The sequence below is a fragment of the Chelonoidis abingdonii genome, chromosome 13 (genome assembly GCF_003597395.2).
Source record: "Chelonoidis abingdonii isolate Lonesome George chromosome 13, CheloAbing_2.0, whole genome shotgun sequence".
NCBI classification, from domain to species: domain Eukaryota; kingdom Metazoa; phylum Chordata; order Testudines; family Testudinidae; genus Chelonoidis; species Chelonoidis abingdonii.
In genome coordinates this window covers 31,358,026-31,376,632 of record NC_133781.1, presented here as the reverse complement: position 1 = coordinate 31,376,632, position 18,607 = coordinate 31,358,026, and the positions used below count along the sequence as shown (strand labels likewise).

At 47.6% G+C, this 18,607-nt stretch overlaps 1 protein-coding gene across 9 annotated transcripts in view; it reads right to left on the bottom strand.

Moving 5' to 3' along the window:
- Positions 1–15,705, bottom strand: part of RBFOX3 (RNA binding fox-1 homolog 3) — a 408,389-nt gene extending 392,684 nt beyond the window's left edge. For 6 of the 9 annotated variants that reach the window (XM_075071916.1, XM_075071917.1, XM_075071923.1 and 3 more), the window contains exon 1: positions 15,620–15,705. The gene's annotated coding sequence lies outside the window, so the exon portion shown is untranslated. The remainder of the gene's footprint in view (positions 1–15,619) is intronic. The other 3 variants (XM_075071922.1, XM_075071920.1, XM_075071921.1) reach the window with 1 other exon arrangement.
- Between the last annotated feature and the right edge of the window lie 2,902 nt (positions 15,706–18,607).

Genomic DNA, 18,607 nt, shown 5'->3' with positions numbered 1-18,607 from the left:
TGCCTTCCCCTTGGTAAAGGGCACACATACCCTGTGTTTGTTTAAACCAGGAATGGCCCTTGGGAGAGAATGTAAGGAGAGTCAGTACCAGGACATCTACTCTTTGTAAAGCATCACCAAATGCAGCAGCTGTGGCCAAGCCAAAGTAGCTAGATGCAGGACAAATGTCAGGTTAAAGTGGGTCTTTCACAGAGCAAACAAGTTAGAGTCAGGAAAAAAAAGCCTTACTTTGTACCAGAGGAGACCCCTGTCTCCGGATAGTCGGGGGGCAACCGGCTTCAGCAGTGTTATTGGTAGGGCCCTACCAAATTTATGGCCATGAAAAACATGTCACAGACCCTGAAATCTGGTCTCCCCCTGTGAAATCTGGTCTTTTGGGTGCTTTTACTCTGTTCTATACAGATTTCACAGGGCAGACCGGCGCTTCTCAAATTGGGGATCCTGACCCAAAAGGGAGTTGCAGGGAAGTCGCAAGGTTATTTTAGGGGTGTCACGGTATTGCCACCCTTACTTCTGTGCTGCCTTCAGAGCTGGGTGGCCGGAGAGCAGCAGCTGTTGGCCAGGTGCCCTGCTCTGAAGGCACCACCCCTCCAGCACAGAAGTAAGGGTAGCAGTACTGAAACCTCCTCTACAATAACCTTGCGAACCCCCACCCCCAGCTCTTTTCTGGGTCAGGATCCCTACAATTACAACACCATGAAATCTCAGATTTAAACAGCTGAAGTCATGAAATTTATGATTTTTTAAATCCTATGACCATAAAATTGACCAAAATGGCCCATGAATTTGGTAGGGCCATAGTTATTGAGCATGCCCAGTCTGTGTGAGCATGCTCCGTACAAGCCAAGCAGCAAATCAGTGCAGGGGAGGCAAATGATCCCACATGCTCCACCACACTTCACCTTTGCTTTGTACCCTCAAGAGATGGCAGCAATTTGTTTTTCCCCTGCCTGTAATTGTTCCTCATAGACTCACAGAGAAGAACCAAGGATGCAGGACATGCCACCTCTACCCAGTTAAACCCACTTGCTCTCAGTTCTGTGCCCAAGAGAGCTACTCCTTAGTACTCAGCAAAGTTAAACTAAAGTTGCCCGATTGTGGAAAGATCAATTGTGGGGACCCCAACCCCAGACACAATCAGGTGATCCACTCCTTGACAGTGAGCCATCCCTGCAGGGTAGAGCACTTAGGCCCTCCACCCCCTGGGGATATGTTGGCAGGGTGGATTGATTTAATCAAAGTGACTTATATCACGGATTTTAATCACGATTTAAATCACCAAGCAGGAAACCTTGATTTGATTAATTGATTTTAATCTGGTTTTGTATTTGTTCTTTTTTAGTTACTTTCTAAAGAATCATTATATCAACCAATGAAAATGAACCACTCAGACATGTCAATTCCAATTAAATATAAGCTTTTGCATTTAGTATGGTACTCCTTTGTGCTAACCAGGATATGCTACAGCTATACACATTTATTTACGCAATTATATAGCTTAGCATACATTGAATGAAGTTCTTAATTCACCATTTTCTGTATAAAAAAATGTTGCATTTCTTATTTACTGGATTGTGATTGTTTTACTCATGATTTCTGTCAAGCTGCTTTTGGATAGAAACTGGAATTTAGTTAAAAATGCATAAAAACAACATTTTAAAGGGTATTTTTATTAGTTAAATAATGCAATCTTAAAAGTGGATATATAAAAAAAGTTTATCAAAACATGTTCTCAATTTAAAACAGATTAATTAAACAAAGGAGGTATGAGCTGTAGTTAGTGAACTGACTGTTACTGTTGCCTGAGGCCAGATTTTTCAAAGGCATTTATGCACCCAAAGATGCAAATGAGATAGGTGCTTGGGGGGGGGGGGGTGTTTCAAAAGTACCTGAACATTACAGGTGACTAACTCCCATGAGTTAGGGACCTAATCTACTTAGATGCTTTTGAAAATCCCCATAGACACCTATCTCCATCTTTAGGCATCTCTGAAAATCTGTCCTATGTTCTTCAGGTTTTCAAAATTAGTAAGTTTCATCCTCTCCCACCTGGTTTTAATTCATAGACTGGAAGAGGAAAACAAGTTTCCTTGCTTTTTCAACTCCCAGCCAGTTTCTCAACTTTGAATGAAATAATCCAAATGGGGGAAAAAAAAAATCTTTCTGCACTTGCTAGTTATACTGAAACCAAAAGTAATTAAGGCAAAAGCTTTTCTGCACAACAGACACTAAACATTACTTACACATGGAAAAATGTAAATACCAGCATTATCTCTATTTTAAAGATGACAATATATTTTACTTAATGTAGCATGACATCGTACCATGTTTATAAAGCCTGTGTTGACCTCAGAAGTTAAATGTTTTCCCCATGATTCTTTATATAATTTAATGGATGCTACTTTTGTATTTAGTAAAATTAGCAGAGGGCTCATTGATGCAATGTGTTTTTTAAATTTCATTTTAGTAGACTATAGTAAGTTTAGGCCTTAACAGAAATTTGAAATTAAGACAAACTTAACTTCAAACAGGTTTGTTTTTTTAAAAGAAAAAGGTATTTAATTTAAATTAAAATATCTGATCTTTCTAAAATTTAAATCCGCTTTTATCCACCTCGTATATTGGTGATTTAAGTTCGGTCCAGGCATTCCCTTCGCAGAGCAGGCCTGGGACAGCATGCAGGTTTGAGCCCACCCTGCCTCTGGGCCTAGGCATCACACCTGGTCACTCACCCAGCACACGCATTTAGGAGTCTCTAAGATCCCACAAGTACTCCTGTTCTTTTTAGATTCAGGAGTTGCTCTTCCACTGACATGATGGATGGCAGGGAGAAGGTTGGAAAGCAACTGCAAAGCCCTTTCCGTCTTTGTAATGTATCTCATCATGTTTTCCCTTCTCTTTATAATTAGAGGCTGTTTCTTCTCTAAGAACTGTGTCTCATTGACCGTAATGCTTTACTGATCCTGTCTCCCTCCTCTGACCTACCCTGTCTTCGCCACGATTTATGCTGCAGATTAGTAATCGGCCAAGGCCTTTTCTCATGCCGATAGTGCAAGAAGACGCTCCATGGAAGCCTGCAAGCTCTGCTGCTGCAGCTGTTTTGAAAGTCCCAAGTGTCCTGGAGCTGCTGCCTGGCACTGCTTTCATGGCTTTACTGGAGGCAGAGGCAGAAGCAAAGCCCATCTCATTAACACGAACCATTCAAATTCACCAACCAATAAGCCAAGGAATGCCACTGACAAAGACTCAGCTCAAAGTCAGCAGGTCAGCGCCATGGAGCCTGGAAAGGCCTTTCAGGCAGGAGGATCCCTGGCAAGTTTAAACCTTGTGTTAAAGGGATTGCTTCCGAGGCCACCTTGACTATCAGCATGCAGATGTCACAACAATGATCACAGTGCCCCTCTCTCCGGGTCCCTGCAACCTGTGAGCAGAGAAAACCAATGGCACTGATTATTCCCAGTGCAATAAACAGGTCCACTGGTGAACGGGACAAGATGCCACCCAGGTGGAGAGAATGAAGTCTCAGAGAGATTTTCCTTCTGTCACATTTTGCTCACCTACTTGATCCTGCAGAATTCACTTGGCTAATTAACCACATGTATTCTCCCTTTTACACCTCTAAGCACAGCTCAGATGGGCTGATGTGGATACATAGTGCAACTGCAGACATGACAGGGATGGTTTTCAAATATTGGCTATACACCACTACTTCGATATAATGTGACACGATATAACATGAATTCGGATATAACGCGGTAAAGCAGCATTCTGGGGGGGCGTGGCTGCACACTCCAGTAGATCAAAGCAAGTTTGATATAATGCGGTTTCACCTACAATGCAGCAAGATTTTTTGTCTCCCGAGGACAGCATTATATCGAGGTGGAGGTATATTTATATTTAGGGCAGTTCATGACTGTTCAGGAGCAGTTCTCGCTCACTTGCAGAGATAGGAAGTGGAAGAAAAAAGTTTCCCACAGTCTAAAAAAGCTGATATTTTAATCTACTAAATACAAACACTTGCCTCTGGGCAGAAGCTAAGCATGGGAGAGTTCAGACAAAGCTGAATGCTTTGGAAAGTTTATCGCCAAGTGAAAACAAGGTGCTACATTGAAAACTATTTTCCCTCAATACCTGTTTAGCAGCGTGCATGAGGCACTGGAAGGGTGGGGGAGGAAAGAGGATTCTGCCTCCACTAAAGCCATGAAAGCAGTGCCAGGCAGCAGCTCCAGGACATCTGGAAGAGGAGGGACGGGGTGGAGCTGGGTCTTGGAAAAAGTTACAGGGTATGTAAGATCTTGGAAAAAAATTTGAAGGAGAAAATAGTCAAGGACATTGAGGTCAATGGTAATTGGGATAAAATACAACATGGTTTTACAAAAGGTAGATCGTGCCAAACCAACCTGATCTCCTTCTTCGAGAAGGTAACAGATTTTTTAGACAAAGGAAAGTAACAGATTTTTTTTAGGACAAAGGAAAACCGGCACTGGATCTAATTTTACCTCGGATTTTCAGTAAGGCAATTTGAGTATGTGTTCCACGTGGACAATTATTAATTAAAATTGGGAGAAAGATGGGGATCAATATGAAAAGTTGAGAAGGTTGGCATAAAGGAAACTGGTTAAAGGGGAAACTACAATGGGTTGTCATACTGACAGGTGAGACTGTCCAGACTGGAAGGAGGTTTAGTTAGTGGAGTTCCCCAGGGATCAGTTTTGGGACCAATCTTATTTAATCTTTTTATTACTGACCTTGGCACAAAAAGCCAAGGAATGTGCTAATAAAGTTTGCGGATGACACAAAGCTGGGAGGTATTGCTAACACAGAGAAGGACCGGGATATCATACAGGAAGATCTGGATGACCTTGTAAACTGGGAGTAATAGTAATAGGGATGAAATTTTAATAGTGAAAAGTGCAAGGTCATGCATTTAGGGATTAATAACAAGAATTTTAGTTATAAATTGGGACACATCAGTTGGAAGTAACAGAGGAGGAGAAGGACCTTCGGAGTATTGGTTGATCACAGGATGACTATGAGCCCGCCAATGTGATATGGCCGTTAAAAAAAGCTAATGCAGTTTTAGGATGCATCAGGCGAGGTATTTCCAGCAAAGATAAGGAGGTGTTAGTACCGTTATACAAGGCACTGGTGAGACCTCATCTGGAATACTGTGTGCAGTTCTGGTCTCCCATGTTTAAGAAGGATGAATTCAAACTGGAACAGGTACAGAGAAGGGCTACTAGGATGATCCGAGGAATGGAAAACCTGTCTTATGAAAGGAGACTCAAAGAGCTTGGCTTGTTTAGCCTAACCAAAAGAAGGCTGAGGGGAGATATGATTGCTCTTATAAATATATCAGAGGGATAAATATCAGGGAGGGAGAGGAATTATTTAAGCTTAGTACCAATGTGGACACAAGAACAAATGGATATAAACTGGACACTAGGAAGTTTAGACTTGAAAATTAGATGAAGGTTCTAACCATCAGAGAGTGGGATTCTCTGCAGCTTGAGGTCTTCAAACCACAATTTGAGGACTTCAATAGCTCAGACATAGGTTAGGGGTTTGTTACAGGAATGGGTGGGTGAGATTCTGTGGCCTGCATTGTGCAGGAGGTCAGACTAGATGATCATAATGGTCCCTTCTGACCTTAAAGTCTGAGTCTGAGTCTAGGGGCAGGAAGAGGTGGGGTGGGGGTGAGGCCTGGGGCTGAGCGGGAGGGTTGAGGATCCACGAAAAAATGTAAATCAAGATGGGGGTCCTCAGGCTGCTAGAGTTTGAGAACTACTGCCTTAGGCAATCCCAGCTTCACGGCCGCAGCACCACTGCCAAGACACTAACTCGGGGCGCTGGAACTATTTGTATAGTGCTGCTGCTGAAGGCGGATATTTGGGTTGTTACTACTCTAAGCCAGGGGGTGAGGCAGCCCTCCCAGCATCTCTGCTTCCAGTGCCTGTGTACTAACTCCTCTGCACAGTGACCTAACTTTTCCTACTCGGTTCCTAGGCAGAAGAGCCCAGCTCTAAAGCCTAACCCAGCATTTCACTCGTAAACCACCATCACCAACAGCAAACTGGCAAATGGCAACAGGCTGGTGTCAAGATCCTGTAGGCAAAAATTCTGTGACTTTCCCTCCAAGATCTTTCCTTGCCGTGGCAAAGCCAAGAGCGGGTTATGAACTTCCTCCCTCCTGAAGCACAGCCAGTGTAGGAACCTAGACAGACAGCAGCCATAAGAACGGCCGTACCGGGTCAGACCAAAGGTCCATCCAGCCCAGTGTCCTGTCTGCCGACAGTGGCCAGTGCCAGGTGTCCAAGAGGGAATGAACAGAACAGGGAATCACCAAGTGATCCACTCCCTGTCGCCCATTCCCAGCTTCTGGCAAACAGAGGCTAGGGACACCATCCCTGCCCATCCTGGCTAATAGCCACTGATGGACCTGCCCTCCATGAACTTATCTAATTCTTTTTTGAACCCTGTCATAGTCTTGGCCTTCACAACATCCTCTGGCAATGAGTTCCACAGGTTGACTGTGTGTTGTGTGAAGAAATAATTCCTTTTGTTTGTTTTAAATCAGCTGCCTATTAATTTCATTTGGTGACCCCTAGTTTTTGTGTTATGAGAAGGAGTAAATAACACTTCTTTATTCACTTTCTCCACACCCATCATGATTTTATAGACCTCTATCATATCCAGGGGTGGCTCCAGGCACCAGCATGCCAAGCGTGTGCCTGGGGCGGCAAGCCATGGGAGCACCCTGCCGGTCGCTGTGAGGGGGGGCAGGCAGGCTGCCTTCGGGGGCATGCCTGCAGGAGGTCCACTGGTCCTGCGGTTTCGGCAGCAATTCGGTGGTGGGTATGCTGAAGCCGCGGAACCGGAGGACTTCCTGCAGGCATGCCCCCGAAGGCAACCTGCCTGCCGTGCTTGGGACGGCAAAATACATAGAGCCACCCCTGATCATATCTCCCCTTTAGTCGTCTCTTTTCCAACTTGAAAAGTCCAAGTCTTATTAAATCTCTTCTCATACGGCAGCCATTCCATACCCCTAATAATTTTTGTTGCCATTTTCTGGTCTCCAGTTCCAATATATCTATTTTGAAAGGGGGCGACCAAATCTGCATGCAATATTCAAGATGTGGACATACCATGGATTTATATAAAGGCAATAAGATATTTTCTGTCTTATTATCTATCCCTTTCCTAATGATTCCCAACATTGTTAACTTTTTTGACTGCCACTGCACATTGACTGGATGTTTTCAGAGAATTATCCACAATGACGCCAAGATCTCTCTCTTGAGTGGTAAAAGCTAATTTAGACCCCATAATTTTATATGTATAGTTGTGATTATGTTTTCCAATGTGCATTACTTTGCATTTATCAGCATTGAATTTTATCTGCCATTTTGTTGCCCAGTCACCCAGTTTTGAGAGATCACTTGTAGCTCCTCGCAGTCTGCTTTGGACTTAACTATCTTGAGTAGTTTTGTATCATCTGCAAATTTTGCCACCTCACTGTTTACCCCTTTTTCCAGATCATTTATGAATATGTACAGATCCCTGGGGACACCACTATTTACTGCTCTCCATTCTGAAAACTTACCATTTATTTCTACCCTTTGTTTCCTATCTGTTAACCAGTCACTGATTCGTGAGAGGACTTTCCCTCTTATCCCATGACAGTTTACCTTGCTTAAGAGCCTTTGGTGAGGTGTCAAAGGCTTTCTGAAAATCTAAGTACACTATGGCCACTGGATCCCTCTTGTCCACATGCTTGTTGACCCCCTCAAAGAATTCTAGTAGATTGGTGAGGCATGATTTCCCTTTATAAAAAACACATTGACTCTTCCCCAACAAATTATGTTAAATCTCCGTGTCTGACAATTGTGTTCTTTACTGTAGTTTCAACCACTTTGCCCGATACTGAAGTCAGGCTTAATGGCCTGTAATTGCCGGGATCACCTCTGGAGCCCTTTTCAAAAATTGACATCACATTAGCTATTCTCCAGTCATTTGGTGCAGAAGCTAATTTAAATGATAGGTTACAAACCACAGTTATAATAATATAATATATGGAGATATACCTATCTCATAGAATTGGAAGGGACCTTGAAAGGTCATCGAGTCCAGCCCCCTGCCTTCACTAGCAGGACCAAGTACTGATTTTGCCCCAGATCCCTAAGTGGCCCCCTCAAGGACTGAACTCACAACCCTGGGTTTAGCAGGCCAATGCTCAAACCACTGAGCTATCATCGCACAGAGTCACCCATAAAACACATAGTGATGCAGGAGATATTGGAAATGGAGCCTCAAGCCACTGATCCAGCTCCTAGACTCTCAGCCATCTCAGGCAGGACATTTCCCTCCAGTAGTTTTTCTAATACTCTGCTTATTCCAGTGGTTTTCAACCTGTGCTCCATGGTCCCCTGGTGGCCAAAGACTATGTCTAAGATTTCCAAAGGGGTCCACACCTCCATTTGAAATTTTGTAGGGGCAGCAAATGAAAGAAGGTTGAAAACCACTGGCCTATTTTATTAAATGACTGCCACATTCAAACAATAAGTCCTTGCACCAGCATGACCTTCATTTCTGTCTATGCAGGAAAGTTAACACTGGTTGATGAAGAGGAAGCTAGAGACCACTGTGTGATTCGGGCAGAAGTGCAGTGGCCACACACTCAGAAAAAGTAACTGGCTGGATAACTGTACTCAGAGAGTGGTTATTAATGGCTCCCAATCCGGCTGGAAAGGTATAACAAGTGGGGTTCCACAGGGGTCTGTTTTGGGACCTCTGTTCAATATCTCTTCATCAACGACTTAGATGTTGGCATAGAAAGTACGCTTATTAAGTTTGCGGACGATACCAAACTGGGAGGGATTTGCAACTGCTTTGGAGGACAGGGTCAAAATTCAAAAATGATCTGACAAATTGGAGAACGGTCTGAGGTAACCGGATGAAGTTCAATAAAAGACACATGCAAAGTGCTCCACTTAGGAAGGAACAATCAGTTTCAACGTATACAGACTGGGAAGAGACTGTCTAGGAAGGAGTATGGCAGAAAGAGATCTAGGGGTCATAGTGGACCACAAGCTAAATATGAGTCAACAGTGTGATACTGTTGCAAAAAAAGGCAACGTGATTCTGGGATGCATTAACAGGGTGTGTTGAAACAAAACATGAGACGTCATTCTTTTCGCTCTGCTCTGCCATGGTTAGGCCTCAACCGGAGTACTGTGTCCAGTTTCTGGGCACCGCGCATTTCAAGAAGATGTGGAAAAATTGGAGAGGGTCCAGAGAAGAGCAACAAGAATGATTAAAGGTCTTGAGAACATGACCTATGAAGGAAGGCTGAAAGAACTGGGTTTATTTAGCTTCGGAAAAGAGAAGACTGAGAGGGGACATGATAGCAGTTTTTCAGGTATCTAAAAAGGGTGTCATCAGAGAGGAGGGAGAAAACTTGTTCACCTTAGCCTCTAATGATAGAACAAGAAGCAGTGGCCTTAAACTGCAGCAAGGAGATTTAGGTTGGACATCAGGAAAAAGTTCCTAAGTGTCAGGGTAGTTAAACACTGGAATAAAATTACCTAGGGAGGTTTTGTGGAATCTTCATCTCTGGAGATATTTAAGAGTAGGTTTTAGATAAATGTCTATCAGGGATGGTCTAGACAGTATTTGGTCCTGCCATGAGGGCAGGGGACTGGACTCGATGACCTCTCGAGGTCCCTTCCAGTCCTAGAGTCTATGAATCTATGAATCTACATGAAATATAGAAGAGGAGAGTGGGACAAGCAGCATACGAAATGGTGCTAGCAAGAAAGGCACTGAGACTGGGAGAAGGAACTTAAAGGAGTGGAGCTGTAACTTCGTGGAATTATTTGGTGCCAGAGAGAGCCAAATTCCGAGTTCCAAATATTTCCCCCAATTATCCTTAGTGCTGAGATTTCGAATGGGTTACAGTCAGAGTTTTACCAGGCAAATGATGTTCCTAATCAATATTTAGCCACTTTAAAATGTTACACAACTACTCTGATGGCCATTGCTGATGTTCTGCCAGTGTTAGACAGGAGCTGCAACAGCCCAGGCTCCATATCAGCACTCCAGAAACACAGGGAACTTCCTGGGGCACTAGAAATACCAGCTGGGATTCAACAAGCAAAAAATCAGGAATTTAAATTCATTTATCCCTTCTCCCCAGTGGGAAAGCAGAAACGTACCCACTACTGTCAAATTGTCCTAGCACCTCAGCTTCCCCTTCCACCTGGCCACGCTGCACTCTGAGCAGACAGGATACCTAGGCCTACAAGAAGGAAAAGTCCCTGCTGTCTGCATATTTTTGTCCCTTCTCTTATTTACATGTAAGCAGGGCTGACATCTACTCTTCATCACAGTGCCAGGGCTCCTCAGAAGCCATGCATCTCACGCAGGACAGCACCATCAATATTGCATAGGAGGTGTTTCTAATCTAGTTATGGGTTCAGCCTCTCACACTCTTCCATCAGGGAGCCTTGGATTGAAATTGAAGTATATTAGTATAATTTTATCAGGTTTTATTAAGCCTACAGTCTTACATTTTTGATCTATAGTTTTAATTAAGTTTTAAGTCAAAGAATGCAGCATCTCATATTTTATCTTGCTGCGCCACGTCAGAGGGAGGCAGTTAATCAGCACGTACAAAAACTTCCCATTGCCAATGATGAACGTTCATGAACTTTGCCTGGAGAGACTATCTTCCTCCCATCACTCACCGCAGGGAACCACAGCTTAATCCACCCCCTCTTCCCTTCAGGTTCTGCCTTCACACACGTTTCTGTCCTGTCCTTCCAGAAACTCCCAACTGGCATCTGGCAGGAACACAAGCATGTCACCAGCATTAAAAAAAGAAATGGACTCCTAAGAGACGGACCAAAGGCAAAAGACAGCTGACACCAGGGGACTGTTCTTCAGTCTAGTTTTAATAGCAGCAGCTGCTGCTGCCACCCGCAGGGGCAGGGGATAGCAGTGACAGAGCAGGACTGGAAAGCCCCAGAACTGAGTATCCCCCCCGCCTCGCACTCTCTGCCTATGGCATAGCCAGAGCATCAGCGGACTTCCCAGCCAGGTCCTGCAATGGGACAGATTCCCAAGGGTAAAGCTAGCAGACACCCAAGTGATTGGGGCTATTACAAAACAGAGAGCCCTCCCAACACCCAACCCAATGTTAAGCAGCAGGTGCCCACACAGAGGCAGGGGAGGAGAAGGAGAAGGGAACGTGGCTAAGACAGGACTGAAAGGAGTGGGCTGTGCCACATTCTAGGATCTGCACTCAGTTTCCCAGCAAGAGGCCTCAGTTTCTCTTTCCTGACCTGCAGAGCGCTTAGGGGCTCAGGTAGGGCTGGGGACAGCTATGCCATGGGGGGGGCAATCACAGTCCACACCCAATGCATCTTCCACACAGAAGTCATAGTGGGGAACACAAAGCCCCAGCCAGGCCTGTGTGACTTTATGCCCACGGGACACCAGAACCTAGCTGGGCTGGCTCTCAGGGAGTCCCCAGCAAACATGTGGATCTTTCACATGCAGCGAGTTCCTGACAAGTCCCTTCCCCCCATCTCCTGCAAACACTTTTGATGCTTGGCTGGGTCCAGCGTTCCTTCCCATCGCAGTACATGAGCCAGGGATCTGTTCGGAGAACTGTCCTGCAAAGCAACAGCCATCTCCGGTTTTACAGCTGTGGCCACTCAAATCTGGAGAATCAGCATGGGGAGAATTGCATCCGGGCTATTCCAGACTATCCTGATCGGCTAGCTCGTCAGATCATTTCTCTCCGAAAACCATCATCAGCATCAGGCTGAATGGTAACTTCTCCCCTACCCCTGCTCAAGTCCACACTTCAGCACACAGCCCTCCCCTCACGCTCACAGCCGCTCACACCCCGCACCCCAGCACACAGCCCTCCCCTTCCATACAGCCACTCACACCCTGCATTCCAGCACACAGCCCTCCCCTCGCACTCACAGCTACTCACACCCCGCGTCCCAGCAGACAGCCCTCCCCTCGCGCTCACAGCCGCTCACACCCCGCATCCCAGCACACAGCCCTCCCCTCGCACTCACACCCCACATTTCACCACACAGCCCTTCCCTCGCACTCACAGCCGCTCACACCCCACATTTCACCACACAGCTCTCCCCTCCCGCTCACAGCTGCTCACACCCTGCGTCCCAGCAGACAGTCCTCCCCTCACAAACAGCCGCTCACATCCCGCATCCCACCACACAGCCCTCCCCTCACAAACAGCCGCTCACATCCCACATCCCACCACACAGCCCTCCCCTCACAAACAGCCGCTCACATCCCACATCCCACCACACAGCCCTCCCCTCACAAACAGCTGCTCACATCCCACATCCCACCACACAACCCTCCCCTCACAAACAGCCGCTCACATCCCACATCCCACCACACAGCCCTCCCCTCGCACACAGCTGCTCAGTCCCTGCATTCCAGCACACAACCCTCCCCTCGCACACAGCCACTCACACCCCGCTTCCCAGCAGACAGCCCTCCTCTCGCGCTCATAGCCGCTCACTCCCCACATTCCAGCACACAGCCCTCCCTTCACACACAGCCGCTCACACCCCGCATCCCAGCACACAGCCCTCCCCTCGCACTCACAGCCGCTCACTCCCCACATCCCAGTACACAGCCCTCCCCTCGCACACAGCCACTCACACCCCGCATCCCAGCACACAGCCCTCCCCTCGCACTCACAGCCGCTCACTCCCCACATCCCAGTACACAGCCCTCCCCTCGCACTCATAGCCGCTCACTCCCCACATCCCAGTACACAGCCCTCCCCTCGCACACTGCCACTCACACCCCCCATTCCAGCACACAGCCTTCCCCTCGCACTCACGGCCGCTCACACCCCGCATACCAGCACACAGCCCTCCCCTCGCACACAGCCACTCACACCCCGCATCCCAGCACACAGCCCTCCCCTCGCACTCACAGCCGCTCACTCCCCACATCCCAGTACACAGCCCTCCCCTCGCACTCATAGCCGCTCACTCCCCACATCCCAGTACACAGCCCTCCCCTCGCACACAGCCACTCACACCCCCCATTCCAGCACACAGCCTTCCCCTCGCACTCACGGCCGCTCACACCCCGCATACCAGCACACAGCCCTCCCCTCGCACACAGCCACTCACACCCCGCATCCCAGCACACAGCCTTCCCCTCGCACTCACGGCCGCTCACACCCCGCATCCCAGCACACAGCCCTCCCCTCGCACACAGCCGCTCACATCCCACATCCCACCACACAGCCCTCCCCTCACATACAGCTGCTCAGTCCCTGCATTCCAGCACACAACCCTCCCCTTGCACACAGCCGCTCACACCCCGCTTCCCAGCAGACAGCCCTCCCCTCGCGCTCATAGCCGCTCACTCCCCGCATTCCAGCACACAACCCTCCCCTCACACACAGCCGCCCACTCCCTACATCCCAGCACACAGCCCTCCCCTCGCACACAGCCGCTCACTCCCCACATTCCAGCACACAGCCCTCCCTTCACACACAGCCGCTCACACCCCGCATCCCAGCACATAGCCCTCCCCTCGCACTCACAGCCGCTCACTCCCCACATCCCAGCACACAGCCCTCCACTCACACAGAGAGAGAGAGCAGAATTTTTATTTTTATTCATGTTTTGGTGGGGTAATTGGCACAGACTGTCGCTTCTCTGTGATGTGCATGGAGTGGCACAAGTCGGGTAAAAACAGACGTGGGAAAAGGACACAGACTTTCTGCCAGGCATCTCCTCACCAGAGATGGCGTGTGTATGCCAGGGCCGAGGGGCTGTTGTTAGCCATTCATATCTGCAGAGCTTTCAGGTCAAATACAAAATAAAAATAAAATGGTTTGGGGGGTTTGAGGTCTGTGGATATTTGCAAGAGAGGGCAGCAGACAGCATTACACCCCGAGCGACCAGTGCCACTCCTGCTTTGTACGACTCTCAGGCCCTGCTTAGAAACAAGGCCTGGGGAGAGTTATTTCTCTTGTTAAAATCTGAGGGCAAATAATAGATCAATTATTAGTGCTTGTGATAGAAAGACTGATTCACGCTGGTTGGAGCCAGAGGTATCGCAGAGCAACCAGTGAGCAAGGTTCCCAAGCACAACTCTGCTCAGGCACCTCCATCCTGACCTGCAAGTCCTCCTTGCAACTCTGCCAACGGCACCTCAATCCTGAGCTGACGGGCCCCCACACTATTCCAGCCCTCAGCTCTCCATAGTTCGGCAGATGGAGCTGCCCCACCACCTCCTCCCTTGCTTGTTCCAAGCCTGAGCCTCTCATGAGCAGTGAATTATCTCAAACTATGAAGTAGCATTTCAGACAGACATTCACCACAGGCCAGACAGACAACCCAAATGCAACCTGTGGCCTCAAAAAAACAGACTCAAACTTGGGACTCAGGTGAACCACTGACCCAGAGCACCATCTAATCTCTTATTGACCTGGGGCCAGAACAGAAAAACCGTGGAAGAATGAGGGATGGAATGGCCCCTGCACACCCCTTCCTCCCCTCTTAGCTCTCCCCTTGCCAAGGACTGAGGCGTCCCCAAAGCATTTCTGGCTATGAATAAAGACAATAGCAGGCGAGAAATACATTTCAAGACCTTGGGCTTCTCAAGGGTCTGTTTCCTCCTTGGCATAGCTGCAAACAAAGTCCCTGCGTTCTGCCAGAGAGAAAGAACTAAATTCTTCCCATACACAAGTAGAATCAATTAGAGCAGCACACAGGAGGAAAGCGGCTTACTGCAAAAGTGTCTCAGAGTTGAGGTGCTTAAAAATTTATCATTGAACTTGCAGAAATGAACTCAATTAAAAACCATTTTAATGATACTACATAAAAAATAACTTGTATTTTTAGTGTCAAGGCTCCCCTGCATAAGAGAGGCAGAAATTCCCACAACTGCAGCATTAAAAGTGATGGGAGACATATTCTGCCAATTAAAGCCTCCATTACCATCCGACACGCTTCTTGCCATGTGTCCTATTTCCAAAAAGATGGCGATGAAGTTATCGCTCCACTCCCTTTATTCCCAAAGCAAAGAGTGAATTTTAGCAGTGCGTGAAGGGAGAACCCTCTCCCCCTCCCATACACACACACACACACACACACAAAGGTGAGGGACACGCTGTAGTCTACACACAGGAAACCAATACCATGCCACACAATGTGTTTTATTAACTCCAGTGCATTCAAATGATGCCCATCACATCCACGCCCTGGTTGTGCAGGTCATGCACAATGCTCAAAGATCTCAGAAACTATCGACCTGCAGTATGAGTGGTATAGGAGTAGCAGGACTTAGCAAGCCCTTCCTGGATGCCCAAACACGTGCAAGGAGCACCCATAAAATAGCTCACTGGGCATGTATTCCTTCCTTCCCCCCATGAAAAGAAAGCCTAAAGATGAAGAAACGCTCTTATGTCCTTCTCTGTAGCCATGCATGGCAGGTCTATGTCCCTCATAAACTGAGTTATAAGGCAAGCCAGACATTTATCGTCCTGAACCTGATCCACTGAGAACAAGCCCCTACTCAGGTTCTGAGCCCCATGTGCGCTCACTCTCGAGAGGGAGAGGGAGATTTAACTTTGCCTTCCTCTGCTCAGCAGCACTCCACCGCTAATCAGGTGCAGCAGAAACTAGGCATGGGAGGGAGCATCCGCCATCCCTCCTGGCACAAAAAGGGCTGCAGTGAAGCGAGACCTGTTAACAAGAAGGGAAGGAGAAAAAGGCCTTCACGAGAGGGTAGCAATTGCCTCACTGGAGCAAGTCAATAAGAATAGTGTCTGCAATAGATTAGCTAGGATAAAATTACAAGGGCTTGCAGTCTTCATGCTACAGGATCCCACCAGCTGGGATCAGGGAGAACTCTTCCTCCAGAGGACTGCGCAGACAGGTGCATTTTACACCTTCCTAAGCCTCTGACATAGGCCACCCACCAAGTCTGGACACAACACTTCATCCAAACACAATCTGGCTTCTTTAAGAATTACCAGCTCTTTGTCTGCGCTAGGCAGTGCCATGGGTTCATTATATCCTGTGCATAAAGTTTTCTTGTATCCATTTCGGACGGTTGGCTTTTCATGGGAGAGCCCCTGTTTCTGCACCAGGCGGCAGGAGCATGGCTCCCTCGAGCCATTTGCTACCGTATAAACCACTTCTTCAGCTGCATAGTCCTAGTCTCCAAATCCCCCTGCACTCAGACCTCTCATTATTTCTGCTGCCCTTCTCTGGCCTGCAGCCATATATCGCAGGCTGTGCTCCTGTCAGCGTGCACAAGCCAGGAAAGGTCAGGGTGTGTCAGTACTGGCAGGGAGACATCGGTAGAGCACCCAGCTGCTGCCGAAATCAGTGGGCCTTTGTAATTCAGTAGGTGTTTGCGCCTCCTGCCCCCCATCAACTCCCCAGCATCTCACTAGGAGACAATGCTTTTGGACAAGTCAAAATCCACGTCTAGAGGCCTCACAGACATTTAAAATCCTGCCAGGCTATTCATCCAAGCCAGGGTCTTAGCCCCAGCACCTCAGCCACATTCCTTTTCAGACAATCCTATTAATTTCAACTGAATGCAGCAGCAGCGTCCCTCACGGCCTCTCCCAGGCACTGCTCTCTTTAGAGATGGTTGAAAAGTGGGAACAAATTTTCTCAAAAAAAATTTGAAATCATTTTCGTTCCACAAGTTTCAAAGGAGAAGAAGTTTTCATTTATTCTATACTGAAAACGTTCAGGGTTTTGGTTCCCCCTCCCCACACACACACTTCCCTCTCCGCCCCACCACCACTAAAAGTGTGGAACGGAAAAAGAGGAAATTGGGGTGGGGTGGTGTTTTCAGATTTCATCAAAGAATGAAAAAATCCAAAGAATATTGAATTTGTGACTTTTTTCATTTTTTAAACAAGAGGCCACATTTCATTCAATGAAAATATTTTTTGTGAAAAAACCAACCAACCAGCTCTGGTGCTGTCAGACACAGCCATGTTTTCAACCCTTTCAACAGGTGGGAGAAATGCCTCGTTCACTGTTTATTTCTATGTAATGTAACCATAAGTGCCTTGGGGTGCATGTGGATATAAAGGGCTATGGAGATGGGAGACCACCATCACCTACCCACGCTCCCATGTCAGGTGCAGGCTGGGGACAGGCCCTGGGATGCATGACTTGTGTGGAGTGCACCCGGCCTGCGGAGGAGGCGATGTCTCACAGCAGAAGTGAAGATATGGAAGGAAAGGGGGATGAGCAGAAATAGAAAGGGAAGGGAGAGCAATGTAGCTGCATCGCAGGAGATGCACACTTTGTGCAACAGCAAGATTTTCCTCAATAAAGACTCTGATCCAATGGTAAATCCCATGCAAGTGGAGGACCCCACTCCCACTCTGTAGCTGGACAGCACAGGACTGCTTTGTGGAAACTCCTTAGTGCTTGGACCTCATTCAAAAATGAGTCAGGCATGAAAGTCCTATGTGAGGAACATCACTTGGTGGGGAGGCAGAGGGCCAGAAATCCTGCCCCATGGGAACAATCTGGGCCAGCTCATCCCCCAAAGCTCCCAGAGACAAGGAGATTCTTAGCCAGCCTTGAAGCCTGACTGCACGCTGAAAGAGAAAAGCATTTAAAATCAAACAAAAAAAGGACTGTGTGTTGGAGGAGAGGGAGATGTGACGTGTCCCAAAGCAACTGTTTCTGTATTAATCAACTGAACCCAGGAGAGAGCAAAGCTGGGATGCTATCCAATATGCATATGTTGCAAGGCAGAAGGTGTGTACAGAGCGGTATCCAGTCTGAAAAAGGATTCCCTAGCAGCCATCTGGGGACCACAGGATCATATAAACAGCTAACTCAGGGCTGGTCTACACTAGGGGGCGGGATCGATCTAAGATACGCAACTTCAGCTACGTGAATAACGTAGCTGAGGTCAAAGTATCTTAGATCAAGCTACCTACCATCCTCACGGCGCGGGATCGGCGTCCACGGCTCCCCCTGTCGACTCCGCTACCGCTGTTCGCGTTGGTGGAGTTCCGGAGTCGATAGGAGTGCATTCGGGGATCGATATATCGCGGCTAGATGAGATGCGATATATCGATCCCCGAGAAATCAATTTCTACCTGTCAATACAGCCGGCAGTGAAGCCATACCCTCAGAGGCATTATTCACTCTGCAGAGACTGGGAATGCATTACTGTCCCTGCCCATGGCTGACCCCACACTGCCACCTTGGATTCCAGACTCTTACCACGTTTAGGGATTTATCATTATTGCATTTGCTTCCTCTATTTAGAAGCACATGCAGTGAATTCTCACGTTCGTGGAAGAAAGGGACTGTTAACGGGGGAGAACCAAACCCATTTCAGAGCCTGCTTCCCATCCAGCTCTACACGGCTCTGCTGACGCACCTCAGCACTGCCCTGAGCACCCAGCATTCCAGTTCCGAGCATACACGCACATCCGTGTCCAACCAGCCTCAAGCTCCAGTGTGGGCTTTTTTGTAGTGTGCACACATCCTCATGGCAGTCAGACTGAGCCCACGCTTCATTCCCTGCAACCTAACCCTGA